We start from the raw sequence: 23,145 nt of genomic DNA, 5'->3' as shown, positions 1-23,145 counted from the left end.
TAGATCCTAATCATGCAATGTTTGAGGATTGATCTAATGCATAAAAACTGGGTATGAAAGGGACATGATCAAAGTGTTACTTGCCTTGCTGATGATCCGTGAAACCTAGAGATTCCAAGTAGCAAGCGGCGCACTCCGGATACTCTAATGCAAACAAACAAATAAGCATACAATAAGTACTCATCTAATGCACATGTAAAACTCAAATAAGAGATCTAACCAGAAAGTTCAACTTAAGAACTCCGGTTTGCAAAAATAATCAAATAAAACGAGGCGACGAAAGTCAAACGGCGAAAGAAACAAGCTTCGTTTACTAATCTAGATCTAAGTCAAATTTTACAGAAGCAAAAACTTGTTTGAGTTGGTTAAATGGAAAGAGGGTTTCGAGACGAAACTCTAGGCGCTTGAATCTCCTGATTCCGATAAACGAGCGAAAAGTTAAACTAAAACGAAAATCAGATCAGAAATAATCGCGGAAAATCCGAGAAAAAGAAAAAAACGACGAACATGCTAACGAACGAACGTTCGCTGTCTGCGGCTAAACGAGGAAAACCGTTCGTTAAACGAACGTACGGATGAACGTCCGCTAAATAAATTAAACCAGGAAAAAAAACCGATCTAAATAAAGAAAACGACTACGGGTTTTATAAAAAAAACGGGCAGTTGACCGGTGAAGACCGGCGGCGGCGGCGGCTACCTCTGGTGGCGGCGAACTCTGGCGGGGCGGCGGGGCGGCGGCGTGGCTCGGCGAGGCGGCGGCGGCGCGAGCGGCGGCGGCAGCGGGCGGCGGCGGCGGCTCGGGGCGGCGGCGTCTAGGGTTAGGGCGGGGCTGGGCGGCTCGGGCTGGGCTCCCCTGGCTTATAAAGGCCGGCCGTGCTAGAGTCCGGGTCGGGAATGGCCCGGCTAGGTCGGTTCGCTTTTTTTTTAAATAGTTTCGCGCAGAAAAACAAATAAAAGAAATACTAAACAGACTCCAAAAATCCCGAAATAAATTTTCCCCGACTTCTAAAATCAAGCCGGAGAAGATGAACATTTATTTGGGCCTAAATGCAATTTTGAAAAACGCATATTTTTTCCTAAATTAAATAAAACAGCGAAAAACTCCAAAAATAAAATCTTATTTGATTTTTTATTAAATCCTCAATATTTCTTTATTTTTGGAAAGTCATTTTATTCCATCTCACTTATTTTGATAATAGAAATAATTGAAGATAAAATAATTAAATCAAATGATCCTATTTTCAAAAAATTTAGAAAACCCAAATATGAAAATTACGAAATCCTCAACTCTCTCCATGGGTCCTTAAGTTGCATAGGATTTCTTGAATCAAGCCAAAATGCATATAAAATATGATGTGCAATGATGATCGATGTATAACATTCCAAATTGAAAATTTGGGATGTTACACTACTCTACCGTCAAGTATTACACACTGGTATCTCGAGAATATCACCGAACTACATAACTTCTTGTGAGTTCTTCATCAACTATTATTTCTCGATGATTCCAATTTTCTCCGGGTTTTGAGTTATTTGTCACTCGAAACACCGATGACTGAATCGAGTCCGTTCTACGGTTCAACTACTCTTTGTAATCCTTATTACCTGCGATTTGTACTCGCTGATGTCATTCCCAACCGATTGACTACATCATCATCGTCATGTTAAAGCTTAAACTGTGCTACCTGGTCCTTATTCCTAGAGCACAACTTTCGATGATGAGCTAAGCTTACGTCGATCTTCCTTGTCTAACCGTTTCACCTCAAACAACAAGCTTGATTTCGAGTTTGTGTCGTATCCGTGGTTTCAATAACTTTTCACTCCATCCTTCCTTTTGCTTGATGTCGTCGATGAGCGATTATATCTTCATGAAACCTCTCGACAATTGTGTCATGATCATGATCAACATTCTGAGCTCTTCTAGGATCAACTAAATTCATGATGGGAAATACCATCCTTGCCCTTGATGATTTGTGTTGTCATCGACCACATTATTGCCTTCCCTCCAACACAAACTTGTTCATGTTCTGTGTTATACATTGAGTTCCTTGCTATCCAGCATTTCTTCTTATTTACCTTGGAGTATTACCGTCTTTTATATCAAGAATTTCATGAGGATTACTCCACCTCTTAAGAATTCTTGGTATAGTGATACTTCTCACCATCACCATTCTTTCTTGGTCCCCGTGTTGCTTCCAACAAGTGAACGGTGTTGTTTGGATTCTTTCCTTCTAGCAACACTATTTCTTTGAAGTTAATGGTCGACATTTCAATCTTAGATCATTGGTTATCGAGTCACCATTATAATATCGGTCATGCTACCTAAGACCATATTTTGGATGCACCTTTCAACCAATGTTTAAATTGGGTATGTTTTCCTCGAGCATATCTCCTTATATCATTTGACCTGACAAATGTTATCTCTTTGTTCACATGATTGTGGAAATCCATCTTTTGGAATTCTTGATGAATTGTCGTTTAGTTCATCAGCCACCATCTCATCCTATCCTTGGTTTAAGGATGAACTCTTGTTTCGGAACTCACTTCCATAGATCATTTCCGAGAATCTCATAATGTCCTCTCGTCAAATTGTGTTGAACCTTTTCTTCTCAGGCATCCTGAGTCTGAGGTATCGTGACACCAATCAGATCTAAATATTGGTCAGATATGATGGTTGGGACATATTTCCAAGAGTTATAACATTGGTCTCTACATAACCCGGTAAGGTGGTGTCTTTGCTTAGCACCCCTGGCCAGAGGACCTATTGTTATAGTTTATTTTTAGCAAGGTTAGCCATTCTTCAACGAGGAAATTGTAAGACTTATTCTACAAGTTGATCTTGATGGATCCTTCGTGTATCCTAGTCCAACCTTTGCTTGAAGACCATGTCAATGCTATCTCGAAGCTTGTCTGTGGTACTCTGATCTTCAATAAGAACATTGGAAGCACGATGCTAAATGTTTCTTGCTCAATTATCCAAACATTGTTGTTTGGGTAATGTCATGAACTTCCTCTCCCCTAACCTAATGGGTTTTCTACAATTATATCCTGTCATGGATATCAAGCTCTGCTTGTCCTTGGGAAGATTATACCCCCTGAATAATGTGTTTAAACACATTTTCCTTTCCATTATTCTATTTAATCTGATGATCACCTTTTCCTTTCCATTATTTAGTTTAACCTTTCTGGTGATCTATATGATCTAAGCAGTAATATTCTCCTGCTTATGTACACACCTAGGTGTACAATCGTGTCGGTAATACCCTGTTAGTATTGTTGATGACATTCCGGTAACCGCCGATGGACGAGAACTTTGCCTAATGGTCCGCCTCGTTCAACGAGCAGGAAAATGGTTCTCTTCGTCCCTCGCCCTTGGTATCGACATTGTTGCCAACATAACTGATAGGTTACCCTCTGACATGTCTTGCTATCATGACCGTGCAAGATGTCCATGCCTTTCCTACTTTAAACAACATGGTGGGCCCATAACCCATAGTTCCACATGATCGAAACCTGACTCTCCTGTACACCCTGTTTCCAAAGTTATTCCTCACGCGTGGCTTCGTAAGTACTTCACGAGCCACCTTCCGAGAGATCATCAATTCTGGTACCAGACACAACACTTATTGTTGTTGCTTTGAACCCTTCACACCCTGTTTCAGGCATCGAACGATTGCCTGCCCGATCGAAATTTCACATGATACGTCCTTACTATGCTCTCAATATTTTCTTAAGTTTCAATTCGAGAGTTACTTTTCGCCACCTTCCCCGATGTTATTGACCAGATAGTCAACCTTGCCGAGGCCCGTTCTCTCGGAATACCCCGCCCCCCTTATTCTTTCGTAAGTACGATGGAACCCCCAAAGAAAGGATGCCGACTTCATCTTGATGACCTGAAGCAGAAAAATGAAGACATCAATATAGCTGATTGACCACTTTGAGAGGAGCAACCAAGGCCGAGAAGATTCATTAGAATTTCGTAACCAAACCTTTCCCCCTTAGACCCCCTCTTAAATCTCGGGACGAGATTTCTTGTAGTGGAGTAGAATTGTGACGCCCGGATATTTAAGCTACAGTGAACCTCTGCTAATGATGCCACATCACCTCGATTACTGTTACTAATCTCGCGTTAGTTCGAAACCGGTTCGAATTCAAATTCAAAAACAAACAAACAATAAAAGTTTTCAAATTTTAAAATTAAAATGTTCGGTTTGTGCCAAATAATGCGTAGGTAATTATGGAGAAGAAACCACACTTCTGTAAAGTATTCAATTGCACTAAAATAAATAAAACAGCACCTAAACCTATTAAAATGCCCTTTCGAAATTTATAAAAGTGCGAACTAAATATTTTAAATACCAAAATATATTGTGGCGGTGGGCTAATTTGCAACCTCCATTTAGGTACTGTTCTTATAATTTTACAAAACTAATAGTTATTAAAACTATAATAGAAAACAGAAAAGTGAAAATAAAATAAAGATAGAAAAGAATAAAAAAAGAAAGGAAAACAGAAACCCCCCTGGGCCGAGTGGCCCAGCTAGCAGGCCGGCCCAACTGGGCCACAACCGCTAGGCCGGCCCACCAACCGCGCCCATATCCTCCCACTACCTAGAAACCCTAACTCCCAGCACACCCCACTCCCCCCGCTGGATCTGGATCGGGGCACGACGCCCCGACCCCATCGCCGCCGCCTGGAGTGCTCCGCCTCTCCGTCCTCGTCCTCTCCCTCGCCGGACCTCCCTAAACCTCCCCGCGCCCATTATCCCATTCCCTGCAAAACTGCGGTGAGGCCCGGCCTCTCCTTCTCTCCCCGTCCCTGCGTCTCGCTTGGCCGCTCGCGCGCTCGCACTCATGTGCGCGCCTGCAACCGCCTCCCAACCGTGCACGCCTGCAACCCAGCGCATCGCAGCTTGCCGTCCCGCCCGCGCACGCCACCCCACGCTAACCATGGTCGTGCCTGCTCACTCCGGCCCACCCCTGCTTCTCCCTCGCTCTGCTCCACCTCCGACCGCGGCCAAGCCCGCACCCGCGTAGCACCGCTGCACGCACACAAGGGCCGCACCTGCACGCACTCGCCCTTGCGCCGGCCCGCACCGCTCTCTGCCTGCTCCGCTGCTGTGCTGCTTCACCTGCTGCGGCCCCGTACGCCACCTCACTCACTGCCCACCCGTCTCGGCTCGCTGCCGCTGGCCCGCCGCGCTGACCGTCCCTCGCTGGCTCTGCCTTGCTGCTGCATTGCGCCTGCTGCCGCCGACAGCTCGTCTCGGCCGTCCTGCGCCCCGCCTCCCGCCTCTGCCCCCACTGCGCTGCTGCGCCAGCGTGCTCTCCGGCCCGTGCGCACCCTACTTGCCTCCCCCACCGCCCTGCATCGCCGGTGCCGCCGCCCTTAGCCAGCGCCGCCCCATTCCGGCCACCCTCGCCACGGTCTCGGTCGTGACCGGCGCCGGCGCCCATCTGCGCCACTCGCCCCTCTGCTAGGATGGGCGCTCGCATTGCCCAGCGCTCGCTAACCGCGTGCCCGATAGGCCCTTTTAGGCCAATGACATTGGGGCCCCGCCCCAAGAACGTTTTTATAAAAAAAATGAATTAATTAAAATAATAAATAATTAAATAATTAATTAGTGAATTAATTAAGTTAATTAATCATGTTTAATTAATCTAATCAATTAGTTAAGTTAATTAAACCCTAATTAGACTAAACAGTCAATGACAAACGGGACCCACCTATCAGGTTGACCAGGTCAACTGATGATGTCATGCTGACGTCATGATGACGTCAGCAAATACTATTCTGGATAATGTTGAATTAAGTAAATTAAATAAATTTTAAAAATGATTTAAATCTTTTAAAATTAATATAAAATAAAACGTAGCTCGGATGGAAAAACTTTGTACATGAAAGTTGCTCAGAACGATGAGACGAATCCGGGTACGCAGCCCGTTCATGCGCCACGCATCCCAAGCTTAGCGAACATGCAACTTAACCCCTCCGATTCATCTATCTGAAAATGCGAAACACCAGGGTTATTTTCCCAGATGTTTCCCCCCTTCACCGGTACCATCTCATACCGCGTTAGGGCACCCCTAGCACCGCTACTTGTCATGTCATGCATCACTATGCATCTGTTTTCTTAATATTTATTGTTTCTTCCCCCTCTGCTCTCCAATAGACTACGAGACCGGCGTCGCTGCTACCCAGTACGACTACGGTGTTGACGACCCCTCTCTCTTGCCAGAGCAACCAAGCAAGCCCCCCCTTGATCACCAAATATCGCTTACTCTTCTCTCTACTTCTTGCATTAGAGTAGTGTAGCATGTTACTGCTTTCCGTTAATCCTACTCCGATGCATAGCCTATCATTGTTGCTACAACTGTTGATACCTTACCTGCAATCCTACATGCTTAGTATAGGATGCTAGTATTCCATCTGTGGCCCTACATTCTTGTCCGTCTGCCTTGCTATACAATTGGGCCGTGATCACTCGGGAGGTGATCACGGGTATATACTTATATACTTTACATGATACCTGTGGTGACTAAAGTCGGGTCGGCTCATAGGAGTACCCGCGAGTGATTCACGGATTGGGTCCGAAAGGACGTTTGTCCCGACGGCCCTCTGAGTGGATCTTTGTGGCGGAGCAACATGGCAGGTTGAGACCACCTAGGAGAGAGGTGGGCCTGGCCTTGGTTGACGTCCGTGGTTATTTCAAAATAACACGCTTAACGAGATCTTGGTATTTGATCTGAGTCTGGCTACTGGCCTATATGCACTAACCAACTACGCGGGAACAGTTATGGGCACTCGACGTTGTGGTATCAGCCGAAGCCTTCGTGACGTCAGTGACTGAGCGGCGCGCGCCGGATTGGACTGGAACGCCTGCTAGGCTAGGTCTGCTTCCGGCCGCCCTCGCAACGTGCAGGTGTGCAATGGGTGATGGGCCCAGACCCCTGCGCCATAGGATTTAGACCGGCGTGCTGACCTCTCTATTGTGCCTAGGTAGGGCTGCGACGTGTTGATCTTCCGAGGCTGGGCATGACCCAATAAAGTGTGTCCGGACAAAGGAGATCGAGCGTGTTGGGAAATGTGGTGCACCCCTGCAGGGAAGTTAATCTATTCGAATAGCCGTGATCTTCGGTAACATGACGACTTGGAGTTGTACCTTAACCTTATGACAACTAGAACTGGATACTTAATAAAACACACCCTTCCAAGTGCCAGATACAACCCGGTGATCGCTCTCTAACAGGGCAAGAGGGGAGGATCGCCGGGTAGGATTATGCTACATGATGCTACTTGGTGGACTTACCTTCTGCTCTCTTCTACATGCTGCAAGATGGAGCTGGCCAGAAGCATAGTCTTTGTTAGGACTAGCTATCCGCCTCTTATTCCGGCATTCTACAGTTCAGTCCACATATGATAGCCTTATTCCATTTGATACCAATGCATACATATGTAGTGTAGCTCCTTGCTTGCGAGTACTTTGGATGAGTACTCACGGTTGCTTTTCTCCCTCTTTTCTCCCTTTCTATACCCGATTGCTACAACCAGACGATGGAGCCCAGGAACCAGACGCCACCGTCGACGATGACTCCTACTACACTGGAGGTGCCTACTACTACGTGCAGCCCGCTGACGATGACCAAGAGTAGTTTAGGAGGATCCCATGCAGGAGGCATGTGCCTCTTTCGATCTGTATCCCAGTTTGTGCTAGCCTTCTTAAGGCAAACTTGTTTAACTTATGTCTGTACTCAGATATTGTTGCTTCCGCTGACTCGTCTATGATCAAGCTCTTGTATTCGAGCCCTCGAGGCCCTTGGCTTGTAATATGATGCTTGTATGACTTATTTTATCTGTAGAGTTGTGTTGTGATATCTTCCCGTGAGTCCCTTATCTTGATCGTACACGTTTGCGTGTATGATTAGTGTATGATTGAATCGGGGGCGTCACACCATAAAATTAGTACTAATTTCATAACCAAAGAAAATTACCATGTTGTTTATAGATACTCTCAAAATAATATACATGAAGCAAGAGAGTTAAACAATTTCTATAAAATAAAGCCACCGTCGTGCTCTAAAAAGATATAAGTGAAGCACTAGAGCAAAATTGCCTAGCTCAAAAGATATAAGTGAAGCACATAGAGTATTCTAATAAATTTCAAATCAAGTGAGTCTCTCTCAAAAGGTGTGTACATCAAGGATGATTGTGGCAAACTAAAAAGAAAAGACTCATGTCATACAAGATGCTCCAAGCAAAACACATATCATGTGGTGAATAAAAATAGTCTCAAGTAAATTTCTCGATGGATGAAGACGAAAGAGGGGATGCCTTCCGGGGCATCCCTGAGCTTAGGATCTTGGTTGTCCTTGAATATTACCTTGGGTTGCCTTGGGCATCCCCAAGCTTAGGCTCTTGCCACTCCTTATTCCATAGTCCATCAAATATTTACCCAAAACTTGAAAACTTCACAACACAAAACTCAACAGAAAACTCATGAGATCCGTTATTATAGGAAAATAAATCACCACTTTGGGTACTGTTGTGAACTCATTATTTATTTATATTGGTGTAATATCTACTATATTCGAACTTCTCCATTGTTCATACTCCCCGATACTACCCATAGATTCATCAAAATAGGCAACAACACATAGAAAACAGAATCTGTCAAAAACAGAACAATGTGTAGCAATCTATAAACCTCGAGTACTTATGTAACTCCAAAAATTCTGAAAATTTAGGACAACATATTAAATTTGTATATCAAACTTGTGCAAAAAATCAGTATTTTATCACTCTTCTGTTAAAGACGAAAATTTTACTAGGTGCAAACGTTTCTGTTTTTAGCAAGATCAAATCAACTATCACCGTAAGCCATCCCAAAGGTCTTACATGGCACAAAAACTAATTAAAATATAAAAACACATCTAACCAGAGGCTAGATGAAAAGTTTATTGAAAAACAGAACCAATAAAACAAAAGCAAAAATGAAATTGGGTTGCCTCCCAACAAGCGCTATTGTTTAAAGCCCCTAGCTGGGCATATTGCAATGGATCTAGGTATTGTCATCTTTGGTATGCTTTTCCATAGATGTGTTCTAATCGGGAGGTTTTGCAAAGACAACTTGAAACACATTATCCATAGAAATTTTGGCATCATTAAGATGCCCCTCTATGTATCCCCTTTGGTTCCCAGCTACAATCCAAGAATAGTGTTGATTAACATCATTAAAAGCTTGTTGGATCATATCTAAGACGAGGATTTTCTTTCTGATTTTTTTATCAAAAATTCGGTTGTTTCACAACAAGTGTCTCAAAGTGTAGTCACTATTGTAAAGAATCTCATCTATCACCAGTTTTTCACGGGTCATACCATGATGATCAAAAATTTCCCTTGCTTCCCGTACTATGCAATCAAATTCATTCTTAAGAACTTGGGTAGCTATTTTTTAGCCTTAGGATCTTTTATCATGGGTAGCTCAAAAAACAATCTTTGCAAAGTAGGATGAGTACGAATAAATCTATGCTCAAATTTTAGAAATAGCTTCCGCGTAAGTTTTAGTTCTTTGGAGTATGGGAGCATCATCAAGAGGCAAATTGCCTACCCAATTGAAAAATTCTTGTATATGTTCTTTCCCCATAAAATTCCCTTGTCCCAAAATGAAAGTTTTAACATTCAGATTTCCCGAGCATCCAATTTTAGGAGTCGGGCCATCATCAGTTTCTGCCATGCCAAAAACACTCATAATGATGAGTTAAAGCAAACAAAAGATTGAACGGAAGAAGGGTGAATAAAAAGGCAAATCTTTTTGTATTTTTCTGAAAACGTTTTAGAAGTGGGGGAGAGGAAAACGAGAGGCAAATGGCAAATAATGCAATGCAAGAGATGAGAGTTTATGATGGGTACTTGGTAGGCTTGATGCAGACCTGCCCGGCAACGGTGCCAGAAATTCTTCCTACTACTTCTTGAGCTTGTGTTGGTTTTTCCCTTGAAGAGGAAAGGGTGATGCAAGAGACTAGAGATAAGTATTTCCCTCAGTTAGAGAACCAAGGTATCAATCCAGTAGGAGGTACAAGCAAGGCCCCAATCTATGCACCTACACAAACAATCAAACACTTGAACCCAACGCGATAAAGGGGTTGTCAATCCCTTCACGGTCAATTGCAAAGGTGAGATCCGATAGAGATAGGTATAAAAGATTTCTAAAATGTAAAACAAAATAAATTGCAACAAGATATTTTTGGTATTTTTTTATTTGTAGATCTGAAAATATATAATGGAAAATAGACCCGGGGGCCATAGGTTTCACTAGAGGCTTCTCTCTTGAAGGCAAATAATAGGTGGGTGAACAAATAACTGTCGAGCAATTGATAGAAAATCACAAAGTTATGATGATATCCAAGTCAATGATTATGCATATAGGCATCACATCCATGTCAAGTAGACCGACTCCTGCCTGCATCTACTACTATTACTCCACACATCGACCGCTATCCAGCATGCATCTAGAGGATTAAGTTCGTAAAGAATCGAGTAACGCCTTAAGTAAGATGACATGATGTAGAGGGATAAACTCAAGCAATATGATGAAAACCCCATATTTTTATACTTGATGGCAACAATGCAATACGTGTCTCGCTACTCCCACTTTGTCACTGGGTGAAATCATGAAAGATTGAACCCAAAACTAAGCACCTCTTCCATTGCAAGAAATACCAATCTAGTTGGCCAAACCAAACCGATAATTCTAAGAGAAATACAAAGATATCAAATCATGCATATAAGAATTCAGAGAAGATTCAAATAATATTCATAGATAATCTGATCATAAATCCACAATTAATTGGATCTCGACAAACACACTGCAAAAGAATATTACATCGAATAGATCTCCAAGGACATCGAGGAGAACATGGTATTGAAGAACAAAGAGAGAGAAGAAGTCATCTAGCTACTGGCTATGGACCTATAGGTCTGAGGTAAACTACTCACGCTTCATCGGAAGGGCAATAGGGTTTATGTAGATGCCCTCTGTGATCAAATCCCTGCTACTTCTTGAGTTTGTGTTGGTTTTTCCCTTGAAGAGGAAAGGGAGATGCAAGAAAGTAGAGATAAGTATTTCCCTCAGTTTGAGAACCAAGGTATCAATCCAGTCGGAGACAACGCACAAGTCATCGAATACCTGCACAAACAAACAAACAACTTGCACCCAACACGATAAAGGGGTTGTCAATCCCTTCACGGTTACTTGCAAAAGTGAGATCTGATAGAGATAAATAAATGGTAAAGTAAATATTTTTGGTTTATAGATTAGAAAGTAAAAGATTGCAAGATAGTAAATCAAAAACTAATATGATGGAAAATAGAACTTTATGATGAAAAATAGACCCGGGGGCCATAGGTTTCACTAGAAGCTTCTCTGAATATAGAAAATAATATGGTGGGTGAACAAATTACTGTCGAGCGATTGATAGAAAAGCGCAAAGTTATGATGATATCTAAGGCAATGTTCATGAATATAGGCATCACGCCCGTGTCAAGTAGACCGAAATGATTCTGCATCTACTACTATTACTCCACAAATCGACCACTATCCAGCATGCATCTAGAGTATTAAGTTCATAAAGAATGGAGTAATGCATTAAGCAAGATGACATGATGTAGAGGAATTAACTCAAGCATTATGATGAAACCCCCATATTTTTATCCTCGATGGCAACAATACAATACGTGCCTTGCTGCCCCTACTGTCACTGGGAAAGGACACTGCAAGATTGAACCCAAAGCTAAGCACTTCTCCCATTGCAAGAAAAACCAATCTAGTAGGCCAAACCGAACTGATAGTTTGAAGAGAATAACAGAGATATCAAAGAATTCAGAGGAGATTCAAATAATATTCATAGATAAGGTGATCATAAATCCACAATTCATCAGATCTCGTCATACACACCGCAAACAAGTATTACATCAAATAGATCTCCAAGAACATCAAGGAGAACATGGTATTGAGAATCAAAGAGAGAGAGAGAGAGAGAGAGAGAGAGAGAGAGAGAGAAGAAGTCATCTAGCTACTAGCTATGGACCCGTAGGTCTGTGGTAAACTACTCGCGCTTCATCGGAAGGACAATAGAGTTGATGTTAGAAGCCCTCCGTGATCGGATCCCCCTCCGGCAGGGTGCCGGAAAAGGTCCCTAGACGGGATCTCATGGGTACAAAAGGTTGCAGCGGTGGAAAAGTGTTTTCGTGGATGCTCTGTTGGTTTGGGGATATATGGGTTTATATAGGCGAAAGAATTAGGTCAGGGAGTGCATGAGGGGCCCACAAGGGTGGGGGCATGCCCTACTGATACGTCCATTTTGCATCATGCTTTTATATTGATATTTATTGCATTATGGGATGTTATTACACATTATGTCACAATACTTATGCCTATTCTCTCTTATTTTACAAGGTTTACATGAAGAGCGGGAATGCCGGCAGCTGGAATTCTGGGCTGGAAAAGGAGCAAATATTAGAGACCTATTCTGCACAACTCCAAAAGTCCTGAAACTTCATGGGAGCACATTTCAGAATATATAAAAAATATTGGGCGAAGGAAGTACCAGAGGAGGGCCACCCACAATCCACGATGGTGGGGGCGCGCCCTACCCCCCTGGGCACGCCCCCTGCCTCGTGGGCCCCCTGGCAGGCCTCCGGTGCCCATCTCGTGAGCTCTCAAGAGAAATTATTATTCAAAATTTTTATGCTCGACTTTCTCTCCATAATCGTTCCATGCTCGATACTTCTTATACTATCTCTTTTATGATGAAGACTATTGAATTCAAATGGGATTAATTGGAAAGAATTAAATGCAACTCTAAAGATTGGGATCTCGATGAAGGTAAGGAGTTAGGTATAAGACCTAACTTTGATTGTGTTAAATCTTTTATGGATACCGATGCTTTCCGTGAATTTAGCACTAAATATGGACTTGACTCTGAGATAGTAGCTTCTTTCTGTGAATCCCTTGCTACTCATGTTGATCTCCCTAAGGAGAAGTGGTTTAAATATAATCCTCCCATTGAAGTAAAAGTAGTTGCACCTATTAAAGTTGAAGATAAGACTATCACTTATAATGATTCTGTTGTTCCTACTACTTATATTGAGAAACCACCTTTCCCTGTTTGAATAAAGGATCATGCTAAAGCCTCAACTGTGGTTCGTAAGAGTAATAATAGAACACCTACACCCTCTGAGCAAATTAAAGTTGAACCTAGTGTTTCTATGGTTAAAGATCTCTTGGCCGATAATATTAATGGGCATGTTATTTACTTCTGTGATGAAGCTGCTAGACTTGCTAGACCCCATACAAAAAATAAACATAGACCTGCTGTAGGCATGCCTATTATTTCTGCTAAAATAGGAGATCATTGCTATCATGGCTTATGTGATATGGGTGCTAGTGTAAGTACAATACCTCATTCCTTATATAAAGAAATTATGCATGATATTGCACCTGCTGAGATAGAGGAAATTGATGTCACAATTAAGCTTGCCAATAGAGACACTATTTCACCAGTTGGGATTGTTAGAGATGTTGAAGTCTTGTGTGGGAAAGTTAAATATCATGCTGATTTTCTTGTTCTTGGTTCCCCATAAGATAACTTTTGTCCCATTATATTTGGTAGACCCTTCTTGAATACTGTTAATGCTAGGATAGGTTGCAAAAAGGATGTTGTTACTATTGGTTTGGAGGATATGTCTCATGAGTTTAATTTTGCTAAATTTCATAGACAACCCCATGAGAAAGAATTGCCTAGTAAAGATGAATTTATTGGTCTTACTTCTATTGACGTGCCTCCTAATGATCCTTTAGAACAATATTTCCTCGACCATGAAAATGATATGTTTATGAACGAAAGAAGGGAAATAGATGAAGTATTCTTTAAACAGGGACCTATTTTGAAACACAACTTGCCTGTAAAATCCTAGGGGGTCCTCCTCCACCCAAGGGTGATCCCGTGTTTGAGCTTAAACCTTTACCCGATACTCTTAAATATGCTTATCTTGATGAGAAAAAGATATATCCTGTTATTATTAGTGCTAACCTTCCAGAGCATGAAGAAAATAAATTATTGAAAACTCTGAAGAAGCACCATGCTGCTATTGGATATACTCTTGATGATCTTAAGGGCATTAGTCCCACTCTATGCTAGCACAAAATAAAATTGGAGAAAGACGCGAAACCGATTGTTGATCACCAACGACGGTTAAATCCTAAGATGAAAGAGGTCGTAAGAAAAGAAATAATAAAGGTTCTGGAGGCAGGTATAATTTATCCCGTTGCTGATAGTCACTGGGTAAGTCGTGTCCATTGTGTCCCTAAGAAGGGAGATATTACTGTTGTTCTTAATGATAAAGATGAATTGATCCCGCAAAGAATTGTTACAGGTTATAGAATGGTATTGATTTCCGCAAATTGAATAAAGCTACTAAAAAGGATCATTACCCGTTACCTTTTATTGATCAAATGCTAGAAAGAGTATCCAAACATACACATTTTTGCTTTCTAGATGGTTATTCTAGTTTCTCTCAAATACCTGTGTCAAAAGAAGATCAAGGAAAGACAACTTTTACTTGCCCTTTTGGTACCTTTTCTTATAGACGTATGCCTTTTGGTTTATGTAATGCACCTGCTACCTTTCAAAGATGTATGACTGCTATATCCTCTGACTTCTGTGAAAAGATTGTTGAGGTTTTGATGGATGATTTCTCCGTTTATGGAACTTCTTTTGATGATTGCTTAAGCAACCTTGATCGAGTTTTGCAGAGATGTGAAGAAACTAATCTTGTCTTGAATTGGGAGAAGTGCCACTTTATGGTTAATGAAGGTATTGTCTTGGGGCATAAAATTTCTGAAAGGGGTATTGAAGTTGATAAAGCTAAGGCGGATGCTATTGAAAAGATGTCGTGTCCTAAGGACATCAAAGGTATAAGAAGTTTCCTTGGTCATGCCGGTTTTTATAAGAGGTTCACTAAGGACTTCTCTAAAATTTCTAGGCCTTTGACTAATCTCTTACAAAAGGATGTTCCATTTGTCTTTGATGTTGATTGTGTATAAGCATTTGAAATACTTAAGAAAGCCATGATTTCTGCACCTATTGTTCAACCACCTGATTGGAATTTACCCTTTGAAATTATGTGTGATGCTAGTGATTATGCTGTGGGGGTTGTTCTAGGCCAATGAGTTGATAAGAAATTAAATGTTATCCAATATGCTAGTAAGACTCTGGACAGTGCCCAGAGAAATTATGCTACTACCGAAAAAGAATTTTTAGCAGTTGTATTTGCTTATGATAAGTTCAGACCTTATATTGTTGATTATAAAGTAATTTTTCACACTAATCATGCTGCTATTAAATATCTTATGGAAAAGAAAGATGCTAAACCTAGACTTATTAGATGGGTTCTCTTGCTACAAGAATTTGATTTGCACATTATCGATAGAAAGGGAGCTGAGAACCCCGTTGCAGACAACTTGTCTAGGTTAGAGAATGTTCTTGATGACCCACTGCCTATTGATGATACCTTTCCTGATGAACAATTAGCTGTCATAAATGCTTCTCGTACTGCTCCATGGTATGCTGATTATGCTAATTATATTGTTGCCAAATTTATACCACCTAGTTTCACATACCAACAAAAGAAAAAGTTTTTCTATGATTTAAGGCATTACTTCTGGGATGACCCAAACCTTTATAAAGAAGGAGTAGATGGTATTATTAGATGTTGTGTGTACCTGAGCATGAATAGGAACAAATCCAACGCAAGTGTCACTCCGGGGCTTATGGAGGACACCATGCTGGAGACAGAACTGCACATAAGGTATTGCAATCCAGTTTTTATTGGCCTACTCTCTTCAAAGATGCCCATAAGTTTGTTTTGTCTTGTGATGAATGTCAAAGAATTGGTAATATTAATAGACGTCAAGAAATTCCTATGAATTATTCACTTGTTATTGAACCATTTGATGTTTGGGGCTTTGATTATATGGGACCCTTCCCTTCCTCTTATGGGTATACACATATTTTAGTTGCTGTTTATTACGTTACTTAGTGGGTAGAAGCTATTCCAACTAGTAGTGCTAATCATAACACCTCTATCAAGATGCTTAAAGAAGTTATTTTCCGAGGTTTGGAGTCCCTAGATACTTAATGACTGATGGTGGTTCACATTTTATTCATGGTGCTTTTCATAAGATGCTTGCTAAGTATGATGTTAATCATAGAATTGCATCTCCATATCATCCACAGTCTAGTGGTCAAGTAGAACTGAGTAATAGAGAGCTTAAATTAATTTTGCAAAAGACTGTTAATAGATCTAGAAAGAATTGGTCCAAGAAACTTGATGATGCACTATGGTCTTATAGAACTGCATATAAAAATCCTATGGGTATGTCTGCGTATAAAATGGTTTATGGAAAAGCATGTCACTTACCTCTCGAACTAGAACATAAGGCATATTGGGCCAATAAAGAGCTCAATTATGATTTCAATCTTGCTGGTGAGAAGTGGCTTTTTGACATTAGCTCACTTGATGAATGGAGAACCCAAGCCTATGAGAATGCCAAACTATTTAAAGAAAAAGTTAAAACATGGCACGGCAAAAGGATACAAAAGCGTGAGTTTAATGTACGTGATAATGTATTGTTATACAACTCTCGTTTATGATTTTTTGCAGGAAAACTCCTCTCAAAATGGGAAGGTCCTTACATTATCGAGGAGGTCTATCGTTCCGGTGCCATAAAAATCAACAACTTCGAAGGCACAAATCCGAGGGTGGTGAACGGTCAAAGAATCAAACATTATATCTCAGGTAATCCTATAAATGTTGAAACTAATGTTATCGACACCGTAACCCTGGAGGAATACATAAAGGACACTTTCCAGAATGTTCCAGACTCTAAAAAGGAATAGGTATGAGGTGCAGTAAGTAAACTGCTACCTCTTGAGCACTGCGTTGGTTTTCCCTTGAAGAGGGAAGGGTGATGCAACAAAGTAGCGTAAGTATTTCCCTCAGTTTTTGAGAACCAAGGTATCAATCCAGTAGGAGGCCACACGCAAGTCCCTCGTACCTAAACAAACAAATAAGAACCTTGCAACCAATGTGATAAAGGGGTTGTCATTCCCTTCATGGCCACTAACGAAAGTGAGATCTGATAGAGATAATAATGATAATATACATATTTTTGGTATTTTTATGATATAGATTGAAAGTAAAGATTGCAAAATTAAATAGATTGGAAACTTATATGATGGAGAATAGACCCGGGGGCCATAGGTTTCACTAGTGGCTTCTCTCAAGATAGCATAAGTATTACGGTGGGTGAACGAATTACTGTCGAGTAATTGATAGAAAAGCAAATAATTATGAGAATATCTAGGCATGATCATGTATATAGGCATCACGTCCGTGATAAGTAGATTGACACATGCCTGCATCTACTACTATTACTCCACACATCGACCGCTATCCAGCATGCATCTACAGTATTAAGTTCATAAGAACAGAGTAATGCCTTAGGTAAGATGACATGATGTAGAGGGATAAACTCAAGAAATATGATATAAACCCCATCTGTTTATCCTCTATGGCAACAATACAATACATGTGGTTTCCCTTTCTGTCACTGGGATCGAGCACCACAAGATTGAACCCAAAGCTAAGCACTTCTCCCATTGCAAGAAAGATCAATCTAGTAGGCCAAACCAACCTGATAATTCGAAGAGACTTGCAAAGATAACCAATCATGCATAAAAGATTTCAGAGAAGAATCAAATATTGTTCATAGATAGACTTGATCATAAACCCAAAATTCATCAGATCTCAACAAACACACTGCAAAAAGAGTTACATCGAATAGATCTCCAAGAAGATCGAGGAGAACTTTGTATTGAGATCGAAAGAGAGAGAAGAAGCCATCTAGCTACTAGTTATGGACCCGAAGGTCTGAAGTAAAGTACTCACACATCATCGGAGGGGCTATGGAGTTGATGTAGAGGCCCTCCATGATCAATGCCCCAGCGGAGCTCCAGAAAAGGCCCCAAGATGGGATCTCTTGGGTACAGAAGGTTGTGGCGGTGGAAATAGGGTTTCGTGGTGCTCTTGGATGTTTTCGGGGTATGTGAACATATATAGGAGGAAGAAGTAGGTCGGTTGAGCCACGAGGGGGGAGGGGGCGCCCAGGGGGTAGGCGTGCCCCTACCTCGTGGCCACCTTGTTGGTTGCTTGACGTCCACTCCAAGTCCTTTAGATCACGTTTGTTCCAAAAATCATGCTCCCGAAGGTTTCATTCCGTTTGGACTCCGTTTGATATTCTTTTTCTGCAAAACACTGAAATAGGCAAAAAAACAACAATTTGCACTGGGCCTTGGGTTAATAGGTTTGTCCCAAAAATAATATAAACGTGTAAAATAAAGCCCATTAACATCCAAAACAGATAATATAATAGCATGGAACAATCAAAAATTATAGATACGTTGGAGACGTATCAGCATCCCCAAATTCCTGCTCGTCCTCGAGTAGGTAAATGATAAAAACAGAATTTTTGATGTGGAATGCTTTCTAGCATATTCTTCAATGTATTTTTCTCTATTGTGGCATGAATGTTTAGATCTGAAAGATTCAAGATAAAAGTTTATTATTGACATAAAAATAGTAATACTCCAAGTATGTGAATCAAACAATTGTGTCTTATCAAAATACTATAGACAAAGAAAACTTATCCCTACAAAGTCATATAGTTTGGCCATGCTTCATTTTCATCACACAAAATGCTCCCATCATGCACAACCCCGATGACAGGCCAAGAAATTGTTTCATACTTAGCCTTTTCAAACTCTTTCGTTTTTTACGCAATATATGAGCACGAGCCATGGACATAGCACTATGGGTGGAATAGAATATGATGATTGAGGTTGTGTGAGAATACAAAAAGGGAGAAAGTCTCACATTTCCTCAAATGGGCTACTAAGATGCTCACCGATTGATGTCAATGCAAGGAGTAGGGATTGCCATGCAACGGATGCACTAGAGCTATAAATATATGAAAGGTCATCAAAGATACTAAGTGGGTGTGCATCCAACTTGCTTGCTCACAAAGACCTAGGGCATTTGAGGAAGACCATCATTGGAATATACAAGCCATGTTCTATAATGAAAAATTCCCACTAGTATATGAAAGTGACATAACAAGAGACTCTCTATCGTGAAGATCATGGTGCTACTTTGAAGCACAAGTGTGGAAAAAGGATAGTAACATTGTCCCTTTTCTCTTTTTCTCTCATTTTTTATTTGGGCCTTCTTTTCTCTTTTTTGGCCTCTTATTTATTTATTTATATTTTGTCCGGAGTCTCATCCCAACTTGTGGGGGAATCATAGTGTCCATCATCCTTTCTTCACATGGGACAATGCTCTAATGATGATCATCACACTTTTATTTACTTATAACTCAAGAATTACAACTCGATACTTTGAACAAAATATGACTCTATGTGAATGCCTCCGGAGGTGTACTGGGATTGCGATGAATCAAGAGTGACATGTATGAAAAATTGAGCATGGTGGCTTCGCCACAAATACGATGTCAACTACATGATCATGCAAAGCAATATGACAATGATGATGCATGTCATAATAAGTGGAACGATGGAAAGTTGCATGGCAATATATCTCAGAATGGCTATGGAAATGCCATAATAGGTAGGTATGGTGGCTATTTTGAGGTAGATATAAGGAGGCTTATGTGTGATAGAGCATATCATATCACGGGGTTTGGATGCACCGGCAAAGTTTGCACCAACTCTCAAGGTGAGAACGGGCAATGCACGGTACCGAAGAGGCTAGGAATGATGGAAGGGTGGGAGTGCGTATAATCCATGGACTCAACATTAGTCATAAAGAACTCACATACTTATTGCAAAAATCTACAAGTCATCAAAACCAAGCACTACCCGCATGCTCCTAGGGGGATAGATTGGTAGGAAAATACCATCGCTCGTCCCCGTCCGCCACTCATAAGGAAAGCAATCAAAGAACACCTCATGCTTCAAATTTGTCATATAACGTTTACCATATGTGCATGCTACGGTACTTGCCAACTTCAACACAAGTATTCATCAATTTCACAATTACTCAACTAGCACACCTCTAATATTACCACCTTTATATCTCAAAACCATCTATCAAGCATCCAACTTCTCTTAGCATTTAAAATTTATAACCAAAGTGAATTACCATGTTGTTCTAAAGTACTCTCAAAATGATATAAGTGAAGTATGAGAGATCAATTATTTCTATAAAATAAAACCACCGTCGTGCTCTAAAAGATATAAGCGAAGCACTAGAGCAAACATTATCCAACTCAAAAGATATAAGTGAAGCACATAGAGTATTCTAATAAAGTCCAATTCATGTGTGTGTCTCCCAAAAGGTGTGTATAGCAAGGATGATTGTGGTAATATAAAAAGCAAAGAAGCAAATCATACAAGACGCTCCAAGCAAAACACATATCATGTGGCAAATAAAAATATAGCTCCAAGTAAAGTTACCGATGGACGAAGAAGAAAGAGGGGATGCCTTCCGGAGCATCCCCAAGCTTAGGATTTTGGTTGTCCTTGTATTTTACCTTGGGGTGCCTTGGGAATCCCCAAGCTTAGGCTCTTGCCACTCGTTGTTCCATAATCCATCAAATCTTTACCCAAAACTTGAAAACTTCACAACACAAAACTTAAAAGAAAATTTTTGTGAGCTCCATTAGTAAAAGAAAACAAACCACCACTTCAAGGTATTGCAATGAACTCATTCTTTATTTGTATTTCTGTTAAACCTACTATATTCCAACCTTTCTATGGTTCATAAACTCTATTACTAGCCATAGATTCATCAAAATAAGCAAACAACACACGAAAAACAGAATCTGTCAAAAACAGAACAGTCTATAGTAATCTGTAGGTTTCGAATACTTCTGGAACCCCAAAAAAATCTAAAATAAATGTCTAGATGTTAGGAATTTATCTATTAATCATCTGAAAAAATAATTAACTAACTAGCACTCTCCAATAAAAAATGGCAGCAATTCTCGTGAGCTCTAAAGTCTCTGTTTCTTACAGCAAGATCGCAAAGACTTTCCCCAAGTCTTCCCAAAGGTTCTACTTGGCACAAACACTAATTAAAAGAATAAAACCACATCTAAACACAGGCTAGATGAATTATTTATTACTAAACAGAACCAAAAAAGGAATAAACAAAAATAAAATTGGGTTGCCTCCCAACAAGAACTATCGTTTAACGCCCCTAGCTAGGCATAAAAGCAAGGATAGATCTAGGTATTATCATCTTTGGTATGCAATCCATAAGTGGATCTTATAATAGATTCATAAGGTAATTTAATTTTCCTTCTAGGAAAGTCTTCCATGCCCTTCCTTATCGGAAATTGGAATCTAATATTCCCTTCCTTCATATCAATAATTGCACCAATCGTTCTTAGGAAAGGTCTACCAAGAATAATAGGACATGTAGGATTGCAATCTATATCAAGGACAATGAAATATACGGGCACATAATACCTATTTGCAACAATAAGAACATCATTAATTCTTCCCATAGGTTTCTTAATAGTGGAATCTGCAAGATGCAAGTTTAAAGAACAATCATCAAATTCACGGAAACCTAGTGTCAGGGATATACCCCGCGGCGTAAACCGGTCGGAAATATAACCCGGCTGGACTTGGCGGTTTACTTGAGACCTGGTTTACACTTGGCGATTCACTGGCGACCCGCCCTGACCTGGCGGTTTACAAGCAACCCGCTGGAACATTATGACACACTGGTGACCCGGCGGACGGGTCAGATGAATGACAAGTCCCAAGGCCCAGAAGGCCGGTTTATGTTAATGGTGGGCCGGTTTAAGAGGAAAGGCGTGAGGAATATTTACCTTACAAGGAGTTAAGACCCGGACTTGTATCCGGTTTGTATTCGAAGGTAGACTAGTCCTAATCCTAATAGGACTCCACATGCAACCCGCCCCTCTAACTTATATAAGGAGAGGTAGGGCTCCCCAAAAGGGACAAGTTACACAAGTTGGACAAGTTAGGTTTAGACAATAGCTCTCGAGATAGAGCACTCTTGTAACCGTGATCATCATCATCAATATCAATGAAGCGGGATGTAGGCTTTTACCTCCACCGTGAGGGGCCGAACCTGGGTAAAACATCGTGTCTCTCGTCCCGCTCAACCCCTCTCAAGCTACCACATATATGCGTTGGCCTCGCGACTAAGTCTTGACACTAAGGACATCTACCGTGACAATTCCATGACAGTTGGCGCCCACCATGGGGCTTGCGCACGGTGGTGTTGAGCTCTTGGAGGGATCTTTCTGAGGGATCGAGCAACTTGCAATTCATCGGATGATGAAAATTTCTAGAAATTAGGGTTGCATCAGGTGCGCCGCCACAAGATTGTGGAGTTGATAATACTAGTGATGCAATTCGAAGATAGATTAAATTTTTTGGAGCACTCACACGTCGGCGAGACCGACGGGATTTTCATCAAGCGCCACCATGATCCGGGAACACGGAAACGTTTTCTACAGGGTCACTTCAAATCTGGATGCAGGGTATTGCCTTGGGTTTGGTCAAGTATCAAGACAAGTTAATTATTGGTAGGTCACAATCAAACTAGCACCTCAAACACAAAAATAGAAAAAGAAGAAGAAGAAGACAATAGTCCACGACTGGGAAAGCAGAGAGGACCACGAACTCGGACTCCGCCTTGAGCCGCCCATGCGAATCCGCTGCCGAGTCGCTGCCTGGCAGCCGCCGGCCAATGCGCCTGTTTCCCGAGCCGCAGCCTTGCTCCACCAAACTGTTGCATAATGACCCGGCCCTTGGGGGCTACACTGGTTGAAGTTTTTATGAGAATAAGGCAATTTCAAGTCCCAGGTTGCTGCAAGCATGACAACCCGGCACTTGGGGGCTACATATGTAGAATACTCAATTCTGACTAGTGATTGATGAACAACCTGGATTTCTTCAAGATTGTGATATTCATATTGAAGCAAGTCTTAAGTTGTTGCTATGCTACCTTGTTAAGACTTGGGGGCTA

Source organism: Triticum aestivum, chromosome 7A, assembly GCF_018294505.1.
Source record: "Triticum aestivum cultivar Chinese Spring chromosome 7A, IWGSC CS RefSeq v2.1, whole genome shotgun sequence".
Taxonomy (NCBI): domain Eukaryota; kingdom Viridiplantae; phylum Streptophyta; class Magnoliopsida; order Poales; family Poaceae; genus Triticum; species Triticum aestivum.
Note: the sequence above shows the minus strand (reverse complement) of the source record.